Here is a 22,134-nt window from a genome sequence, read left to right as displayed (position 1 = left end):
CTCTCCAAAGTTGTGTCTAAAGATGGATCTTGAATTGTGAGGCTTAGATGTCTATTTATAGATTTAGGAATACTCTAGAAATCCTAGAAACCCTAGTAAACTCATAGGGTTTAGTCCTAGTGCAACTAGGGCTAGAAAAAACCTAATATGGAAAGCAATATAAGTCTGACCGCAGCTTCTGGAATTCTCCAGCACACAGGTGTGCTTGATCGCAGCCCGTGTGCACTAGATTGCACGGCTGCGATTGATTGTGTGTCTTCTGTGCTTGATTGCCATGCGATCGAGTCTTCTCTTGTGCGCACGAGCGTACGCCTTGCTCTTCAAGTCTGGACCTCTCTGGAAGTGCGCTCGATCGCAGGTCCATTGCGATTGATCGCACTACCAGAATGCATTTTCTTGCTTGAAATCTTCTAGCTTTTTCCTAATTTTGTCCTCTAAGCCCGATACTTCCAGTAATGCTTTCTTTTCTTCCAAAAACCTATAAAACAAAGAAAATACAAAAAGGAAATAAAATAGCATAAACTAACAAAACTAAGGAATTAACAAATATAAGTTAAGGGATAAAAAATGAATATTTTGGCACTTATCATTTAACACAGTGAACACCACAATCATATCATCAAATCATTCACAAATCATTCAACTCAAAGATGGAATTTTGAGAGAACACATGTTCCAAAAAGTGAAAAGTGAGACTAACATACAATCATGAGGCTTCAATTTTTCTCAAAGTTGGGTGTACTTCAAAAGTCAAAGGAATTCATTCAGATGAAAACAATCCAGGGTTAAATCAAGACATGCATTTTTTGTGTAGGCTGTGCAATGCTCGACTCCCTTAAACTTTCTAATTGATCTATGTAACGAGTGTTAGACCAGTGACTCCCAAACTAGATGATTTTAGGGTACTAGATGTAGAAACATCCATAAGGGCTTAATTACTCAAGTAAAAAAGGATATGAAGCCAAACTAGCCATACAATTAACCAAAATGAATTTCTCATTTTTTTATGCGAATACTCAATGCTTGTGAGGCATGAGGTCCGATTACTCAATGAGAAGCTTCAAACTAATTTTTTTAATTTTTTTTTTTTATTCAAGCCAAGGTTTGATCACACTTCATCCTACTAATCTCAAGATACACCCTAATCAAGTCAAATCTTATACCTCATAGATTCTATGCTAGTGTGCTTGTGATGATAAAAACATGTGAAGTCCCTCTAATCCAACAATGAGTCAAAAGACTCAGATTCCTAATTATATGCTGTGTTCAAGATGCTAAACAAACCAATCACTTGCAAACCATGGTACAGGTGTTACTCATGCTCAATCAACAACATAGCACAAATTTTTTTATTTTTTATTTTTATTTTATTTTTTTACAAAAACAACAAAAATAACAAGAAAAAAGACAGAAATGTCTACCCCACCCCCAAACTAAATTGACACATTGGTCCCAATGTGTCCAGAAATACAATACTGAAATGGGCGGCGCAAGTCAGTTGTAACATATGAGAATGCTTCCCCAAACTTGAATAGCAGACACTTGTTCAAAAACTCACAACAAACACAAAAACAAAACAAACACACAAGATCAAATGACAAGGAATAAAAAGATGAGGGTTGCCTCCCACAAGCGCTAAGTTTTCAGTCTTCAGCCAGACTCTTTATAATAGACGACCATCACTCCGGATAACTAGGATCCTCCAACAATGTCGTCTCAATATCTGGACTCTCCAACTCCAAGAATGGTTTCAGCCTTTGTCCATTTACCTTTAATGTGTTACCATTCTTTGGATCCTCAATCTCGATGGCCCCATGAGGAATAACGGACCGAATGATAAATGGGCCTGTCCATCGAGATTTGAGCTTGCCTAGAAAAAGATACAAGCGTGAATTGTAAATAAGGACTTTCTGACCAAGATCAAAAGATCGTCTCAAAATGCTCCGGTCATGAGCCTTCTTCATCTGAGCCTTGTATGACCTTGCACCATCATATGCATCATTCCTCAGCTCCTCTAATTCATTGAGTTGGAGCTTCCTTTGTGAGCTAGCCTTCGTAAGATTGAAGTTCAGCTGCTTGATGGCCCAATATGCTCTATGCTCCAACTCTACAGGAAGGAGACATGCTTTGCCGTACACAAGACGATATGCAGACATGCCAATTGGTGTCTTGAAAGCTGTACAGTAAGCCCACAGCGCATCATTCAATCCCAGAGACCAATCTTTTCTTGTAGGATTGACAGTCTTCTCCAAAATTCTCTTAATCTCGCAATTTGAAATCTCCACTTGTCCACTTGCCTGTGGATGACAAGGGGTGGCAACTTTATGTGTGATGAAATACTTCTTCATCAACTAATCAAAAATTCTGTTGCAAAAATGCTTGCCCCCATCACGTATGATTGCTCGAGGCGTACCAAAACGAGCAAAGATAGTGTCTTCTAAAAACTGGACCACAACTCTGTGGTCATTGGTCTTGCATGCAACAACCTCCACCCATTTGGACACGTAGTCCACAGCAACAAGAATATAGAGGAAACCAAAGGAGTTCAGGAAAGGTCCCATGAAATCAATACCCCACACATCAAAATTCTCGACAATCATAATGGGGTTGAGGGGCATCATATTCCTCCTAGAGAAACTCCCTAGCTTCTGGCAATGCTCACATGCGTCACAATATGCATGAGAGTCACGGAATAAGGTAGGTCAATAAAATCTACACTGCAAAATTTTTGCAGTAGTCTTCTTAGCACTGAAATGGCCTCCACGAGCTTGATCCAAAAGGAGATAACATTGGATTGGTCATGCTCAGGAATACACCTCTTATGATCTGATCGGGACAATACTTGAATAGATAAGGATCGTCCTAGAAGAAGTACTTCACCATGGCCATAAACTTGGATTTATCTTGTTGCCCCCAATGCAAGGGCATTTGGCCAGTGACAAGATAGTTTACTATATCAGTAAACCATGGTGTAGTAGTGTGAGCAATGTGCATCAATTGCTCATCAGGGAAGGTCTTAGAGATGGGGGTGGCATCTTCAGTGAAATTCACACTCAACCTCGATAGATGATCATCCTCCACATTTTCAGAACCATTCTTATCTTGAATCTCTATGTTAAATTCTTGCAACAGCAAGATCCACCAGATGAGGCGAGATTTAGTATCTTTTTTTGGAGAAAAGATACTTCAATGCCGCATGATCCGAATAGATAATGACTTTAGATCCTAGTAAGTAGGATCTAAACTTGTCCAAAGCAAAAACGACCGTAAGCAACTCCTTTTCAGTTGTGGAGTAGTTGAGTTGTGTGTCGTTCAGTGTCCTACTTGCGTAGAAGATGACGTGGGGGAGTTTATCAACACGCTGCCCCAAAACAGCTTTGACTGCATAATCCAACGCGTCACACGTGATCTTAAATGGTACACCCCAGTTGGGTGGCTGAATGATGGGTGTGGACGTCAAAATTCTCTTCAAATCCCCAAATGCTTTCTTGGAGTCCTCATCAAATGCAAATGGGGCTTCCTTAACCAACAACTTGCTCAAGGGCCTGGCAATTTTGCTAAAGTCCTGGATAAATCGCTTGTAGAATCCTACATGGCCTAGAAACGAATGAACCTCTTTCACCATATGTGGGGGTGGAAGGTTGGAGATCATATCCACCTTCGCTTTGTCAACCTCAATCCCACGTTGAGAGATGATGTGCCCTAGTACAATGCCTTGCTTCACCATGAAATGACATTTCTCTCAATTAAGCACCAGGTTCTTCTCCTTGCATCGCACTATGACCAAAGTGAGGCGGTCCAAACACTCCTCAAACAATGAACCAAAGAAAGAGAAGTCGTCCATGAAAATCTCAAGGAAACGTTCTACCATGTCAGAAAAAATACTGATCATGCACCGCAGAAAAGTGGCGGGTGCATTGCATAACCCAAAGGGCATGCGACGGTAGGCGAACGTCCCAAAAGAACAGGTAAACGTTGTCTTCCCCTGATCTTCGGGGTCCACAGGGACCTGGTTATATCTAGAATAACCAGCCAAAAAGCAGTAATATTCGTGCCGAGCTAAGCTCTCCACCATCTGATTAATGAATGGGAGTGGAAAATGATCCTTCCTGGTGGCGGGATTTAGCTTGCGGTAGTCTATGCAAACTCTCCATCCTGATTGAACACGAGTTGAGACCAACTCATCATCCTTGTTCTTGACTACCGTCAATCTAGTCCGCTTAGGCACTACATGAATTGGGCTTTCCCACTTGCTATTAGAAATTGGATAGATGATGCCTGCATCCATTAGCTTAATCACTTCTGCTCTCACCACTTCTTGCATGGCTGGGTTAAGCCTTCTCTATGGCTCCTTCGATGGCTTAGCATTTTCCTCCAAATGTATCTTGTGCATCACCACCGAGGGGCTGATGTTGTGACAAATACTACCTAAATTAATAGAAAATATTTGCTACGTTTTAACTTGCAAGTGCACAAGATCAAAATAGTTGTATAGGGTGCAAGTATGAGATCATTCCTATGGGAATTGTTGATTTTGCTTAGAATTTATTAAAATATCAACTTTGTCATGAAATTGATATTATGAAAAAGGAATAAAGATAAATGAAAAGGTAGGACTTTGATATCCACCACTAATCATGCTCAATAATATAACAATATGCCAATGTTCCAATCATTATGAATACCTAATGTTTGCCAACCTAAGGGCATGGGTGTTTACTCCTTAAGTTATTGATTTTCTTAAGCAACGAATTAGGCATGAGTGTCTACTCTAATTCTTTTCTTTCTTAAAGGATTTAGCATGTGTGTCTACTAAGTTGTTCTTTAAGAAAGCATAAATCTGTGAAAATCGACAAACACATAAGGCCTAGGGCATGGGTGTCTACTCCCGGTTCCCCATGTTGATTAACCCAAGAACCCATGAAGAGATTCTTTTGTTACTCTATTAAGCCTAGGACTTGATCATCCAAATTGACTTAAATAACTAATCCATACCACATGCATATGTTGGCCACACATTCATATGAGGAATTCAGTAAAGGAGGAATTAATCAAGTTAAGCATCACAATATGATTATCACAAAAGCGCTAATATTGAAATATTAAAGAAACATAATTAGGGCTTTAATCTAGCCCTACTAAAGTAATTAGTTATACATAATTAAAATAAAGGGAAAAGAAAGAAGCGAAAACCGCTCCTAGAAGTAGCCTCCAAATTCCCCTCTCCAAAGTTGTGTATAATTGTGTCTCCTAAATTGTGTATTAAATTGTGAGGCTTAGAGGCCTATTTATAGGGCTTAGGAGAGTGTTAAGTGCTAAAATATTCATATTTTTAGCCTTTAACTTACATGTTTTAATCCTTTAGTTTTAGTTAATTATGTCATTTTAGCTCATTGGAAGAAAAAAAAAAAAAAGCAATCTCAGAAGTTTTGGACTTAAAAAGAGCTATTTTGGAAATTGGAAGGCTCTGGTAGAGCGATCGATCGCAGGGGAGTTGCGATCGAGTGCACTACAGGCAAGGATGACACATTGCAAGGCAACCACGATCGAGCACAAGTACCAAGAGTATCGATCGCAGACCTGCGATTGATCGCACACGAACTGCGATCGAGCGCACCCGTGCGTAATGGCCAAGTTAGCCGCCAGCCTTAATAAGGAAAGAGCAACTTTTAGGTTTTTGTAGCTTAGTGCGAACTAGGGCTCAAACCCTATGATTTTTAAGGTTTCTAGACTATTCCTAAAAGCCTATAAATAGACCCTTAAGCCTCTAGAATAATAGATGTACTTTTTCCGAGGAGAAGAATTGGAGCTCTTCAAGTTCAAGTTTCGGGTTTATTCTTTTCCTTTCTTTTATTTTATTTTATGAAGATGTTTAACACCAAACTTATGTGTAACTAATTTATTTAGTAGGGCTAGATTGAAGCCCTAGTTATGTTTAGTTGATATTCAATATTGGTGCCCTTGTGATGATCTTGTTGTGATATCTAAATTGATTAATTCCTGTTTTCATGAATTCCTCATATGTGTGTGCCTGATCAACATATGCATGTGGTATAGACTAGTTAGTTAAATCAATTTGGATAATCGAGTTCTGGGTTTAACATAAGTGGCAAAAGAAATCCACACCGGGTTTTTGGGTTAATCAACATGGGGAACCGGGAGTAGACACTCATGCCCTAAGCCTCATGTGTTTGTCGATTTCCACAGTTTAATGCTTTCTTAAAAACCAACTTAGTAGACACCCATGCTAAATCCTTTAAGAAAGAAAAGAATTAGAGTAGACACCCATGCCTAATTCATTGCTTAGGGAAATCAATAGTTTAATGAGTAAACCCTTAGGTTGACAAACATAAGATATTCATAACATGATCAAAACATTAGCATATTGATATATTAGCTAAATATAATTAGTGGTGGATATCAAAGTCCTACCTTTTTATCATTATCAAGTCAAATCCAATCTTTGTTTTATTTTATTTTTGGAATTAATTTTAAGCAAAATTTAGTAATCATCATAGGAATGACCCCGTACTTGCACCCTATACTACTGTGTTGACCTCGTGCACTTGCGGGTAAAACATCCAATTATTTGCCTATTAATTTAGGTAGGTAATTGTGACAACAAGTTTTTGGCGCCGTTGCCGGGGATTGTGGCAAATTTTGTTTAGAATTAATTTCCTTTAGTTGTGTTATTTTAATTTTCAATGTCCAATTTTGGTTTTTCCTTTAATTTATTTTTGTTTTAAATTTTTGTTTTTTTGTTTTTTCTATTTTTTCCGCAGTTCCTGTTTTGCCTTTGGAGGTGTGCTCGAGTGCCCAACCAAGGCGATCGAGCACACCTTATGGTATGATCGATCGCACATCCAGAGAGCGGCACAGTTACTGCACTAACTATAGATCTGATTTTTTTTTTTTTTTTTTTTTCTTTTGTTGCATGCAGGGTCATTCGAATCTGCATATTAGTAAGTTTTCTTTTTAAATTTCATTGTTTCATTTTTATTTTAACCCTTTTGTTATTTTATTCACACATGTGGGGAGGTGTTCCGACACCCCATGGACCATGTTCTTTATGCCATGACCCTTATCACCATGTTAGAGAATGTCTTTCAATGAGACAAATTTCTAACAAATTTAATGGGCATAAGAACACATCATTCTTTAGATCGGGAAATGACCACTATTTTGATTCCTATAACCCAACATGGAGCCAATAGTCCAATCTCTCATGGAAAGCTCAAGCTCTCGGAATTCATGTTTAACAATCTCATGGACTGCGACATCACTCATCTTAGCAATTCTATGATTATACATATTCCTCTCAATCAGCTCCACAACAGCAATGTCAGGCTGAACCACCTTCTCTTATAGATATGATAAATACATTGATTAAGACTACATAGTAAGCATCTGAGGAGACGAAGACCTACTTCAAACCAAAAGGCAATAGTCTCAAAGAAGAAGAAGCATATCAAGAGGAGCCATCTTCCACCTATTGGCCACCGCAATACCAAGAAAAGGAGCCATCTCCCATATATGATCATTTGAATTCTTCTCCACATCAACAATATCAAGAAGAACCACCTCCTCCTAAAGGTCTGCCTTACAAGAAGCAGTTGCTGCCTTAGAAAAACAGTATGCTGACTTTACAAAACATGCGGCGGCTCATCTTAGGAGCATGGAGGAAAGAGAGCAATCATTTGAATGGATGGAGGCCCACCTCAAGCAAAAATCAGATACACTTAAAGAAGAAGAAGAGTGTCAAAGTTAGTTGGTGGCCAATCCTAATGAGCATTACATGGAGGAAGAATGCACCTACTATCATGCGCAAGCTGTCACACTGAGGAGTGAAGATGTGGTTAAAAATCAAGTGGAAGAGGGGAATGGGGAGCAAACCAAAATTCTAGAGGAGCTACATCGGGAAAAGGAAGAGAGCACTGAATCTTCTTCAACATCTATTCCCGAATTCCTAAGAAGCCAAGAGAGAAGTCTGTTAGAGCTACCACATGAGCAAATTGAGGTCATCAAGATAGAGAAACTCCTTGAGTTTTCTTCCTATTTTATTCCAGTTCATGATTCCCCACCAGATAAGAAACTGTTTGAGAAAACTCAAAGTGGCCCTCCCCGATCTGTAAACACTGGGAAGCACCTTGCAACAGAAAAGCTTCATCCCTTTTGGTGCAAGAGAAGAAAAGACTAGTGCTTCAAGTTTAAAGTGCCACCGTCTAGCTGAAGATGTTAAACTTAGCGCTCATGGGAGGCACCCCATAGCATATCCTTTATATTTTGTTCCTTGTTTTATTTTATTTTTGTTTTTGTTCTCCTTTGTGATTTTAGTGTTTTATTTTACTTTAAGTGTTTTAGTGTTTCAAGTCCCTGGTCCTTTCTGTTACTGCGATCGAGCGCACCCTGAGTGCTATCGAGCGCAGTAACCAACTTTTGGCTGTTTTATATTATGTCAGTGCGATCGAGCGCACCAAGTGTGCACTTGAGCGCACAACACCCACACACGCATTCCATTGCGCGAGTGCGATCGAGCGCACTTGAGCAGAAGGCCACATGACCTATTTTAGGTCACTATTTCCCACTTCCACTTCATATCTTCCCCTGCGCCGTACACACCCCACTCACTGCAACTACACCCCCACCGGTACACCACCACTTTTCTTCACTTTCACCAACCTTCAACCTCCACCACCGCACCGAATCTTCATCGGCATGACTCCATTCTCCCCAGGGACACCACCATCATCACATATCACACAAAACATCACCCATCAACACCCCAACTCCGATTAAACCCCAACCTCCATTTTTTTCATCATTTTTTTCAAATTGTGGGTGTTCATCGACCCACATTGTCTCTAAGAGTTGGGTTTTACTGTTTTGCAGGGAGTTTTGGGCAGTCGTTGCCATGCCTTAGCCACCTTAGTCAGCATAGTGCACACCAAGTGTTCGACAAAGTCCCCAATCAAGCTCATCATGCCAAGAACTTGAGCTTCGTCCTCCCGGGGGTCCGGTAGCCAAGCCCCTTCTCCCCTGCCAATTTTTGAGGAGTAGGAGCTACTGTTTGAGACCAGTTTTGCCATTCGCGAAGATTTTCAAAACCTTGAGGTGACTCAATGGGCGGTCGCCGAATTCAAGCGCCGGGGTATTAAGAAGCTTTTCAAGCCGGTCACCTCCACTGCATACCAAAAGCTGGTGATCGAGTTCTATGCCCACCTATCTCACAACTACGACAGGCTGGCCACCCTCTCTTCCAAAGTGCAGGGCCGAGAAGCTGAAGTGATAAGGGCCGACATTGCCACTGCCCTCCAATGCAATGATGAGCACCCTCTAGAAATAGCACAGCTTGCCGAGCAACTGCCCAAATTCTATGTGGCGAAAATCATTGAGGGCATGTGCCAAGGGCAATATGCCGATGCCCATCACAATGCCAGTAGCCTATCCAAGCTACCTCAATGGCTCTGGTTTGTGGACTCCATATTGCACCGCAATGCTTTTCCCTTGGGGTACAAAACTCAAAGGCGAGATCAATTTCTCCAAACCCTCTATGCCTTCCATAAAGATGCCTGGTATTCCATTCCCGATATGGTTTGGAACCAAATTCACAAATTTTGGAATGGAGTGCACATTGGAGGAGTTGAGTCCACACACTGATGGGGGTTGCCCTTCCCATACTTAATTACCTACATCCTTTAGAAGAAAGGCATCAAGGGCACTACAGCTGATGAGCCAGTCACTACTACCCCCATCTTTGGCATTCCCCAATGGAACAAGAGCTGCTCCCATATGCCATGGGCATCTCCAACACCAGCAGCTGGTGCGGAAGAAAGCGAGGCCGAGCCAATGGCCGAAGATGAACCCGCAGCTGAGCCAGAGGCAACAGAGGAGGAGGCCCCGATCATTTTTCATGTAGCACAGTACTGCTCACTTAGTGAAGAAATGGTAGGCCTTCAGAGAGAGTTGGCTGATCAAAGAAGGGAGGCTCGGGAGGATAAAGAATTAATGGACAAAAGACTAGCTGCCTTAGAAGAACTGATGCAGTCCATTCTCAGCCAGTTGCCACCACCATCTGGAGCATCTTCTTCTAGACAGCATTGAACAGGGACCACCGTCTGGCTGAAGACGTTAAACTTAGTGCTCATGGGAGGCACCCCATAGTTCATCTTTTTATTTTGTTTTGTTTAGTGTGTTTTAAGTTAAACTATCATTAGTTTTGTTTCTTTTTACTTGTTTTTGTGTTTTCTTATTTTGCAGGGACAAGTGTGCTTCAATTCAAGTTTCGGAGTGTGCTATGAGCCACGCTTTCCAAGACTGTAGTCCATATCCTGGGTACACTCTTTCCTTAATTTAGACACATTGGGGACAATGTGTCATTTAAGTTTGGGGGTATGGGACACATATGTTGTTACACACACTTTGTCCCAATTTCATGATTTGTGTGTTTGTTTGTTTATTTGAAAAAAAAAAAAAAAAATTATGCATGTTCATGTTTGCCCTAAAATTTTAAGTTAATCTAAAAGAATTGTGGCTTGAATTCATCAGTGAGCTTCAAATTTTGAACACATGATCTAATGAGAGTGATTACTTGTTTAGGACAAATGAAAAATCACATGTTTGATCTGATCACACAAGTACATTAGCACATAATTTGTGAGGTATGACATGAGGTCTTATATGTGTGTTTTTGTATCTTGGATGAAATTGGATGACTTATTAGATGGACACTTTGGCATATATATATATATAATAAGCTTTTCACTGAGTTACTAGACCTCTCGCCTCAAAAGCATTGAGTGTTCACGTTAGAAGGTGAAATTTTTTGATGTGATTGAAGTCATGGTTAGTTTGGTTTTGTAGCCTTTTTGACTCGAGTTAGTAGGTCCTTAGGGGTGTCTCTACACCTAATGCCCTAAAACGATCTGGTTTGGGAGTCATTGACTTAACACTCACTACATGGGTCAATTAGAAAGCTTAAGGGAACCAAACATTGCACAACTTGACCAAAAAAAAAAAAAAAAGAGAGAGAGAAAAAGAAATATGCCATAGTTGTTCATTCTAATAGGGATTTCAGTGAATTTTGAGATATAGAAACATTACACATTGGAAAGAATTGGAAGCCTCATAATGTTGTTCTAGTTCACCTTACACTATTTTCAAACTTGTGATGTTTTAGCATGTCCTTTATAAGTAATTGAACTTTGGGATTCCAATTCATTGTGAAGATGGAGTTCATCTTTTTAAGCTTGCTAATGAATGAAAATCATGATCTTGAAGTGATGCTTAAATTTTTGGAATAACATGAACTGTGCATGATGTTTGTGGGTAACATTTCTGGAAAACTCTCATGAGATTTCACTCGTCCTCTAGGGAATTCCTAGGGGTTTAAAAGGCTTGTTGCATATGCTAAATGCAATCGTACATCCCACAAAAGATGGATTTATCTTTTTGTTATGTTTTTCATTTTTGTTTTTAGTTTTGTATTGCTAAGGGACTAGTAATATGTAAGTTTTGGGGGTGTGTTAAGTGCTAAAATATTCATATTTTTAGCCCTTAACTTACATGTTTTAATCCATTAGTTTTAGTTAATTATGTCATTTTAGCTCTTTATTTGTTTTCTTTGATTTTGTAGGTCATTGGAAGAAAAAGAAGCAATCTTAGAAGTTTTGGACTTAAAAAAAGCTATTTTAGAAATTGGAAGGCTCTAGTAGAGCGATCGATCGCAGGGGAGCTGCAATCGAGCGCACTACAAGCGAGGATGGCACATTGCAAGGCAACCACAATCGAGCGCTAGCACCAAGAGTATCGATCGCAGCCCTGCGATCGAGCGCACTCGTGCGTGATGGCCAAGTCAGCCGCCAGCCTTAATAAGGAAAGAGCAACTTTTAGGGTTTTGTAGCTTAGTGCGAACTAGGGCTCAAACCCTACAATTTTTAGGGTTTCTAGAGTATTCCTAAAAGCCTATAAATAGACTCTTAAGCCTCTAAAATAGATATGCTTTTTCCAAGGAGAAGAATTGGAGCTCTTCAAGTTCAAGTTTAGGGTTTATTCCTTTCCTTCATTTTATTTTATTTTATGAAGATGTTTAACATCAAACTTATGTGTAACTAATTTATTTAGTAGGGCTAGATTGAAGCCCTAGTTATGTTTAGTTGATATTCAATATTGGCGCCCTTGTAATGATCTTGTTGTGATATCTAAATTGATTAATTCCTGTTTTCATGAATTCCTCATATGTGTGTGCCTGATAAACATATGCATGTGGTATGCACTAGTTAGTTAAATCAATTTGGATGACTGAGTCCTGGGTTTAACATAAGTAACAAAAGAAATCCACACTGGGTTCTTGGGTTAATCAACATGGGGAACCGGTAGTAGACACCCATGCCCTAAGCCTCTTGTGTTTGTCAATTTCCATAGTTTTATGCTTTCTTAAAGAACAACTTAGTAGACACCCACGCTAAATGCTTTAAGAAAGAAAAGAATTAGAGTAGACACCCATGCCTAATTCATTGCTTAGGAAAATCAATCGCTTAAGGAGCAGACACTAATGCCCTTAGGTTGACAAACATTAGATATTCATGTTGTGCAAATTTATTTAACTCGCAAGTGCACGAATCAATTGTAGTTAATGGATTGCAAGTGCGAGGTCGAACCCACAGGGAATTGTATTCTTGAAAACAATTTTAAATCTAAATTAATTAAATCCTAATCTAGTTCCAAATTTTTGAGAGATTTTTCTGTTTGAATGAAAAAAAACAAAAGCATGAGCAATTTAAAGTGATTGAAATCTTATGACGAAACACTAAAGTTTCAGAATCCACACTCACAAATTCATAACAACATAATTTCATGATCTATAATATTCCCCAAAGTTCTCACATATAAATCTTAAGTTTGTTTTACTATTGCTTCAAAGAATTAATCAAAAGATCCCATGTATCCATTCATAACCCAAATCACAAAAGAAATCCAATATTCGATCAAATCATTAACTGTATCCGTAAATCACAAGAAAATATCCAATCTTTATCAAAACATCAATTGTATCCAGAGAATAAATCACAGGGGAAATCCAATTTTTAACAAAGAAAACCAAGCAATCAATTATATTGAATAATCTTAAATCATCAAGTGTATCCTTGAATCACAAAAGATATCCAAGAGTTATTCAATCCAATTGATTAGAAGTAAAACAATAGAGCAATTAAACCATTAAATTGGGAAATATTACATACATGAAACAAAGTTGCTAATCATAAGTGAGGCTTCATCTTCAACCTTAGTTGAAGGTTTAGCCTCTCATGTTATTGAAAGACAAAACAAAATTGATTGAATTCATAATGTAAAATCGAGTACTTACAAATAAGAATCACAAAGTAGAGATTCAAAAGTTAGGAAAACCTTAAACTCTCTTCTTTCTCCTCTGCAATCTTCAAATTCGTAGCCCCCTCAACTAATCTGATAATTCCCTATTTATAGACCTAAAACTTAGGGTTTTACAAGTTGAAATCGGATACAATTCGTCCAGGTTTGTACCATTTAATTACGGGACGATTTTGGAATAGTAAATGTCCGAATTAGCAAAATCCTATTTCACAATGAATTGTATTATTTTGAGTTAGCTTTCCAACGCCACTTGAATCACCTCAATCGGATATGTGAACGAAAAGTTATGATCAAAATACTGAAACATGTAGAATCTGAATTTGAATCCAATTCGAAATTTTATCCAATCTTATCCTTAATCCGATTTACCCATTTCTTGGATTTGGTTAAACTTAACCACATCATCTAGGTCTTCTCAAAGTATATTTTCTTCAACACCTACAAAATACTAAAAACACAAAACTAACACAGAATATCAGATAATAACACAGCTAAAGGATTAACACAAGTAAATTAAGGGGTCAAAATATGCAATATTTGGCACACATCAATTCATAACATGATCAAAACATTGGCATATTGATATATTAGCTAAATATAATTAGTGGTGGATATCAAAGTCCTACCTTTTTATCATTATCAACTCAAATCCAATCTTTGTTTTATTTTATTTTTGGAATTAATTTTAAGCAAAATTTAGCAATCCTCGTCGGAATGACCCCGTACTTGCACCTTATACTACTGTGTTGATCTTGTACACTTGCAGGTAAAACATCCAATTATTTGCCTATTAAGTTAGGTAGGTAATTGTGACAATAGAGAGTCCTAGAAGCCCTAGTAATCCTAGGAAATTCGGAGTCCAACCTCTTAGTCCAATTACGAAGTAATCCTAGTACAAATCAGAGTAGGATTCGTCCCGATTTGTGTTCTTTTATTGCGGGACGAGTTTGGCATAGCAGACATCCGAAATTAGGAAACTTCCATTTCACAATGATATGTATAATTTTGAGTTAGCATTCCAATGCCACTAGAATCATCTCAATCGGATACTTGAGCTGAAAGTTATGGTCAAAATACCGAGACATGTGCAGATTCCAAATTTGACTCCAATTAGAGAAATTCCGATTTAATCATGTCCTTTATTTGATTAAACTTAACCACATCATATAGGTGTGATAAGTGCCGAATGTTGCACATTCAAGCCCCTTAATTTGCATATGTTAATTCCTTAGCATTGTTATTTGTCTGATTTTGTTTTATTTTTGTGTTTTCAGGTGCTTAATAAAGATACAAGAAAATCATTGATTTTGGGCTCAAAATGCATTTCAAGTACTGTAGCACCACTGTAGCGAATTCACTGTAGCACCACTGTAGCGAATTCACTGTAGCATAATGTAGTAATTTGCTGTAGCAATTTTACTGTAGCTACAGTGCGCTCGAGCGCACACGCGCGGCAGAGGCAAAAAGAAGTCCGAAATTGATAAGGAAAGTTTTTCTAGGTCTCCCAATCCTACTGGGAGACTGAATTACGATTTTTCTGGGATTTCTAGGGTTTTTAGGGTTCTCCTAATCCCTATAAATAGTCCTCTAAGCATTGAGAAAAACGACACATTGCTTTTTAGAGTAAAAATTCAGTAAATTGTCTTTGGTGCTTAGAAGATTATGTGCAGCTAAACCCTTTCGTGGGGTGTTGATGTAACCCTATCCACGCACAATGGTTTGATTGTATTTAATTTCTAGATTTTCAATTTATGCTTGTTGATTGTATAACTATGCGGATTGCTCTAATTGATTTCTGTTCTTAATTATTAAATGCAATTGTTCTTAAATTCCAAAATTAATATTTGTGAAATTCTTCTCTTGTCTTAGAAAGTATTTTACTTTTATTAATCTCAAATCATTCTTGTTTTCTGTGATTATGAGGATGATGGTTATACAATGGGTTTAATTGACATATCATCAATAGGATTTGATAGGCCATGCCTAGGGAAAACGGATTGTACTACACCCTAGTTTAGTGTAATTTGGGTAGACAGTCTGTGCCAATCGAAGATGGGTTACACTTATTCATTGATTGTGTGTATCCTGTTAAAGAATTTGATAATTTATACCTAGGAAAGACTGGTCGTACCGCATCTTAGTGGTTAGGTGGACGATCCGTGCCAACCAAAGATAGATTATGCTTATTCTTTAATAAGGTAATTTCTTGTTTATTTATAACATGCATAGAATGAATTTCTGGGATTAATTATGATTAGCCATTGTTGTGTGGATAGAGGTGAAATCAATACCCTACACTCTCTCTCCTATTTTAATTTTCTTTTATTTTCATGCACTTTACTTTTAAAGAAAATCAAATAAATTCTCTTTTTAATTAAGTTAATTTTAATCTTTCGAATTTGATAACAAAACCCCTGCAGTTCTTGAGGTTCGATACCCTCTCCATAGCCGTATCCTACAAAGATTCGTCCTATTGCGAGGGGTTATTTTTATTATTGATATTTTTGGACACAAAAATACCACATCATAGGTCCTCTATTATGATTGGTTAAGCTCAACCATATCTTCTAGGTCTTCCCAATTTGCCCTTTAAGCTTGGAACCTTTTCGGAAGCTCTTTCTTTTCTTCCATGACCTACATAAACACAGAAAACACATAAAGGAAATAAAATAGCACAACATACCAAGACAAAGAAATTAACAAATGTAAATTAAGGGCTAAAATATGAATATTTTGGAACTTAACAGCTGATCCCTTTTATGCCTTCAATCGTCCAACCGATAGCTACCTTGTACTCTCTCAAAACATCCAACAACTTCTCTTCTTGAGCACCAACTAAATCAGAAGCTATGATCACAGGTAAAGATTCTGCTGGACCGAGGAACTTATACTTGAGGTTATCTGGTAAGGGCTTAAGTTCCTTCTTGGGAGGCTCGGGTACTGATGCCTCCTCCTTCTCACTGCTCACCAGAGGAGCACGCTCCAAAATTGCATCTGCTTGCTCAAGTAACTTGTCTAAATCCAAATCATCTCCAAACTGAGCTAGGCATGCTTCTAGGGAGTCCTCTATGCTTGATTCTTCAACCGTGTCCTTCATGATCTCCTTTATCAAGCATACATTTCTTACTTCATCAAATTCTTGTGATTGCTTGTTGATATGAAAGATATTCAGCTCTACTGTCATATTTCCAAAGGAGATCTTCATTACCCCCGTCCTACAGTCTATTAGGGCGTTAGCCATAGCTAAGAATGGTCGCCCTAGAATTATTGGTATTTGAATCCCAACATTCAGAACCGGCTCTGTGTCTAGCACAATAAAATCCATGGGGAAATAAAATTTATTTACCTTAATCAAGACATCCTCGATTAGTCCCCGTGGAACCTTCACTGACCTGTCAGCCAATTGGAGTGCCATCGATGTGGGCTTTAATTCCCCTAAGCCCAACTGTAAGTAGACTGAGTAGGGCAAAAGATTTACATTCGCTCCAACATCCAATAATGCCCTCTCAATACGACTGACTCCTATCATGCAAGAGATAGTAGGACAACCAGGGTCCTTGTACTTGATGGGCAACTTGCATTGCAGGATTGAGCTAACCTGCTCAGTCAGGAACGCCTTTTTTGAGACATTTGTCTTCCTCTTGACAGTTATCAAGTCCTTCAAGAACTTGGGATATGACGGCACTTGCTGGATGGCATCCAAAAATGGGATATTGATTTGGACTTGCTTGAATACCTCCGGAATGTCTTCAAACTTCCCTCCTTTCTTAGGTGCTTGCAACCTTTCAGGGTAAGGTGCTTTAGGCACAAATGACCTAGGAGGGTCCTCAACAGCTAGTGTTGCTTTAGAGGGCTCAGCATCTCTCTTCTCCTTGTTGCCACTCTCTTGCCCTTATGACACAGCAGGGTTCTCTTCAGGCAGAACCACTTGATTGTCCACTTGTCTCCCTGACCTTAGTGTGACAATTGATTGCACTTGCTCCTGCCCGTGCGCAGCTTCCGAAGAACTTCCAACCGCATACTGTCCCTTCAGGTTGGGCACGGGTTAAATAGGGAACTTTCCCTTCTCTCTTTCACCCAAGTGACTTGCGATTTTACTCACCTGACTCTCCAGATTGGCAATTGCTTGGGCGTTTACCATTGTCACACTCATCACTTCACTGATGAATTGGCCGGTCATCTTCATGAAATCCTTTAAAGTTTCCTCAAACGACTGTGAAAATGACACTGGTGCTTAAGTGGGAGCTTGGTAAGCAGGTGATGGTGCTGGCTGGGCCGAGCAACCACGAGTTAGAACCGATGGAAGAAATCCAGGAGGGTATTGATTGTGAGCATGATGAGGGGCTCCTCCCAGATTCACCAGTTGGTTTTACTTCCATGAGATATTAGGGTGGTTCTGCCACCCTGGATTGTATGTCTCAAAGTATGGTCCATTTGATTGCTTCTAATAGTCATTGAAAGCGTTTACTTATTCCATAGGATACTTGTAAAAAGCCGGCATAGATGGACAATTCTGTGCTAAGTGCATAGGACTACCACAGATGGAATAACTATCAACATTGAAAGTGTTGGCAGTATTGATGGACTGGGCCAGTACGAGAGCGTCGACCTTCTTGGTGATGGCATCTATCTTTATCCTCAAATCAGTGTCCTCCTTAATCTCATAGATGCCTCCTTTCTTGGGAGCAAGAGTGGACTAGTCCCGACAACTTGAAAAATCCCAATGCTATGAGTTGTCAGACAACTTGTCCAATGCCTTATATGCTTCATCCCCCATCAGACTTAAAAATGCCCCCCCGTTCAATGATAAGTGCTAAAATATTTATATTTTCAGCCCTTATCTTACATGTTTTAATCCTTTGGTTGTAGTTAATTAGGCCATTTTAATTCCCTTTTGTGTTTTTGATGTTTTTACAGGCTTTTGGAAGAAAGTGAAGTAAAACTGGGTGATTTAGGCTCAAAAAGAGAAGATGGAAAAATTGGAGCTCCCTGGTACTGTAATCAATCGCAAGGTACCTGCGATCGAGCGCAATACCAGAGAAGATGCTGCATGAGCCAGGCCAGGAGCGATCGAGCGCAGGCCAAAAGAAGGATCAGTCGCAGACCTGCGATCGAGCGCACACGGGCTGCGATCAAGCGCACCCGTGCGCAGGAGGCATTCCAAGTGGCGGCTATAATGTCCCTATTTCCATATTAGGGTTTTTCAAATTCCAAATTGTAATAGGATTGAAACCCTACGAAATCCCTAGGGTTTACTACTTTTCCAAGGACTTCTAAAGCCTATAAATAAACCTGTTAGGTTCTAGGCATAGGTGTGGAGAAAGAGGCACAAGCTCTGGAAAACAACTGAAGGCTGAATCAAGAGGAGTTTGGGTTTTTCTTCTCTTCCACCCTTTTATTTTTATTATGTAGTTTATATTTTATTTAGGGCTAGATTGAAGCCCTAGTTATGTTTAATTAATATTTCAATATTGGCACCTTTGTGATGATCTTGTTGTGCTATTTAACTTGATTAATACCTGCTTGCATGAATTTCTCATATGTGTGTGCCTGATCAACATGTGCATGTGGTATGAACTAGTTAGTTGGATCAATTTGGATGACCGAGTCCTGGGTTTAACTTTAGTAACAAAAGAATCCACACCGCAATTCTTGGGTTAATCAATATGGGGAACTGGGAGTATACACCCATGCCCTAGGCCTCGTGTGTTTGTCGATTTTCATAGAACATATGCTTTTCTAAAGAACAACTTAGTATATACCATGCTAAATCCTTTAGGAAAGAAAAGAGTTAGAGTATACACCCATGCCTAACTCGTTGCTTAGGAAAATCTATAGCTTAAGGAGTATACACCCATGTCCTTAGGTTGGCAAACATTAGATATGCATAACATGATCAAAGCATTGGCATATTGTTATATTAGCTGAATATAATTAGTGGTGGATATCAAAACCTTAATCCTTTTTAGTTTTTGTTTATCTTTTATTTTATTGAATTCAATCGTGACAATTGAATTTTATCTTTTCATTAAATAGGAATCTACTTCTAAACATAATTTACCAATCCTCGTGGGAATGATCTCGTATTTGCCTACTATACTATTGTTTTGATCTTGTGCACTTGCTAGCTAAAACGTACTAAATATTATCTATTAATTTAGGTAGTATTTGGCACAACATTCAATGACTCAATCATGCTATGGTTGGATTGAGTCAGTCTTTAGAAGAACTGAACGAGTCTCCACTTCTCATATCCATGAGGAGGGCACTTTATCAGCAGATTCTTAAAACGTTTCCAACTCTTAGAGAACTTCTCATCTTCCTCCTAAGTGAAAGAACTAATCTCCTTACAACTCTCATTCACTTTCGACATTAGGAAGAACCTGTTGTAAAACTTGCTCAACAAGATTTCTCAAGATGTAATGGATCTAGGCGTGTTGGAGTCCAACCATGCCCTGTCTTTATTGTGCAGTGAGAAAGGGAAGAGTCTAAGGTGGACAGACTCTTCAGAGAAATTTTGAAATTTGAAGGTGGCACAAATGTCCTTGAATTTCTTTACATAACTGTAAGGATTTTCAAGTTCCAGGTAGAAGTTGGATGATGTGTGGCTTCAAATCAAAATGGGTGGCATTGGTTGGTGGCAACACCATGCACGAAGGGGAGTTTGTCGTAATGGGTGCAAACAAATCCCTAAGCGATGTGGTGCAGTCCACATTCCAAGCTCTAACTTGCTCTGCATTCTCTGCTCTCGCATTGTCATTCTCAACTCTAGGCTGCTCCACATTATGGGGTATGTTATCTCCTATCCCAACAGTTTCTCTCTCAATTGGTGCTCTCTGATTTCTCCTACAGGTTCTATCAATGTCGGGATGTAAAGGTATCAACTCTAGGTTCAGGGATCTCCGATCAAGCATACACTAAACAAAAATCCTAAAATAAACTAACTAACGAAAATCAAATATTCACAAAAATAAAAAGGACAAAACAAAGAATAAAAATTGAATAGAAAACAAAATATTAACAAAAATGGAACAAAAGAACTGCAAAAGCTGTTTTTTTTTTTTCTTAACAGCTTTTGGTTTGTTGAAGCTGGTTGCAAAGGTGACTCTAGCGCAGGTAAGGTGCGATCGAGCGTCGGTCTACTGTGCGCTCACGTCAACTACGAAAACATAGAGCGCAGGTGCACGGGATGTGCTGGGATAGGCTCGAGTGCACTCGAGCGCAGGTGAGGCGCACTTGATTGCACCGGTAGGGACTGGATTTCGCCGAATCTGCAACAAAACAAAAAAAACAAACTTCCTTTCCCCCCCCTTTTTTTTAAACAAAATTGCAGAAACAAAAAACAAAAAATAAAATAAAATAAAATGGAATAAAAAAAAATTAAAAACTACAAGAAGACAATTAAAACAAAAATCTACCTAAACTAATAGAAAAACAAAATCAATTTAAACAAAAAATCAATTTTCATAAAAACAAACAACTCCCTAGCAACGGCGCCAAAACTTGATGTGTGTAAATTTAAATAACTCGCAAGCGCACGAGTTGTGTATAATAAAGCGTGTGCAAGTGTGAGGTTGAACCACAGGGAGTTGTGTAGCAAAAAATCAATTTTTTTATCTAAACTAATTTTATTTTAACCTAATTCTAAAGTTCGAGTGATTTTGTCATGCAAAATTAAAATAAACTAAATAAAATGATTAAAAACAATTAATGGAAAAACACTAAGGTTTTCTGAATCCACCTTGCCAAATCAAACAACACATTCTTGCATTTTATACATACAACCGACAAAAAGTAAGTTTTATACATTGTTCAAAGTTCGTAAAATTTCATATTAAATTATTCAATGAATCCAACCGTTAAACGAATCACAACGAATATCCAATTGAGATCAAATCATCCACTGTATTTGTTTGATATACGAATCACAATGGATATCCATTCTCAACCAAATCATTCGATGTATCCATGGATGAAAAACAACAATATCCAACTTTTTATGAATAAAAAACCCAACATTCAATCAAATGAAATTAATCAAGCAATTGAATTGAATTCGAACAACAATTTGATTAAACATCAGAATTGTATAGATAAAATGACAAGAGTGTGTTATTTATCAATGATGAGGCTTCATCTTCAACCTTAGTTGAAGGTTTTAGGCTTTGATGATTACAAAACTCATATCAAAATGAATTAAAACCATAAGAAACGTAAAACTTATAAAGAGAAGCGTAGCAAAAGCCCTAAAATGACAAAAAGTCGAAAATATGCTCTCTACGACACCTCCCAACGTGTGTAAAGAAAAAGTGATATAAATACTAAAACCCAGGGCTTCAGCGCTACCAGGTTAGCCCGGGTGGGCTTGATCGCACACTAGGTGCGCTTAAGCGCACTCAAGCATGTGTTAGGGCTCTCCAGCGCAGCACTTAGGTGCTGTGAGTTTGGTTGATTGCACGAGTGTGCTTGATTGCGGTTCCCCTACGCTCGATTGCATTTCCATAGATGCTCTTCTTCAACTTCTTCACAATTTTCACACCAAAGACCGCAATTTTCTCTCAATGACCTGCAAAACACTAAGACACCAAAACAACCCAAAAAATCATAAAATAACAAAGCTAAGGCTTTAACAAATACAAGTTAAGGGGCCCAAATATGCAATATTTGGCACTCATCACATTCCAATTCAACTATTATCCAATCTAATCATAACCTTATCCCTATCATATCTTTAGGAGTTTGCTA

At 38.6% G+C, this 22,134-nt stretch overlaps 1 pseudogene; it reads right to left on the bottom strand.

Moving 5' to 3' along the window:
- Positions 1-1,679: 1,679 nt before the first annotated feature.
- On the bottom strand, positions 1,680-17,530 carry LOC132167608 (uncharacterized; annotated as a pseudogene).
- Between the last annotated feature and the right edge of the window lie 4,604 nt (positions 17,531-22,134).

This window comes from Corylus avellana, chromosome 2 (genome assembly GCF_965113065.1).
Source record: "Corylus avellana chromosome 2, dhCorAvel1.hap1.2, whole genome shotgun sequence".
In the NCBI taxonomy this organism is placed as follows: domain Eukaryota; kingdom Viridiplantae; phylum Streptophyta; class Magnoliopsida; order Fagales; family Betulaceae; genus Corylus; species Corylus avellana.
The sequence above is the reverse complement of the archived record's forward strand: the minus strand, read 5'-3'. Positions and strand labels throughout refer to the sequence as shown.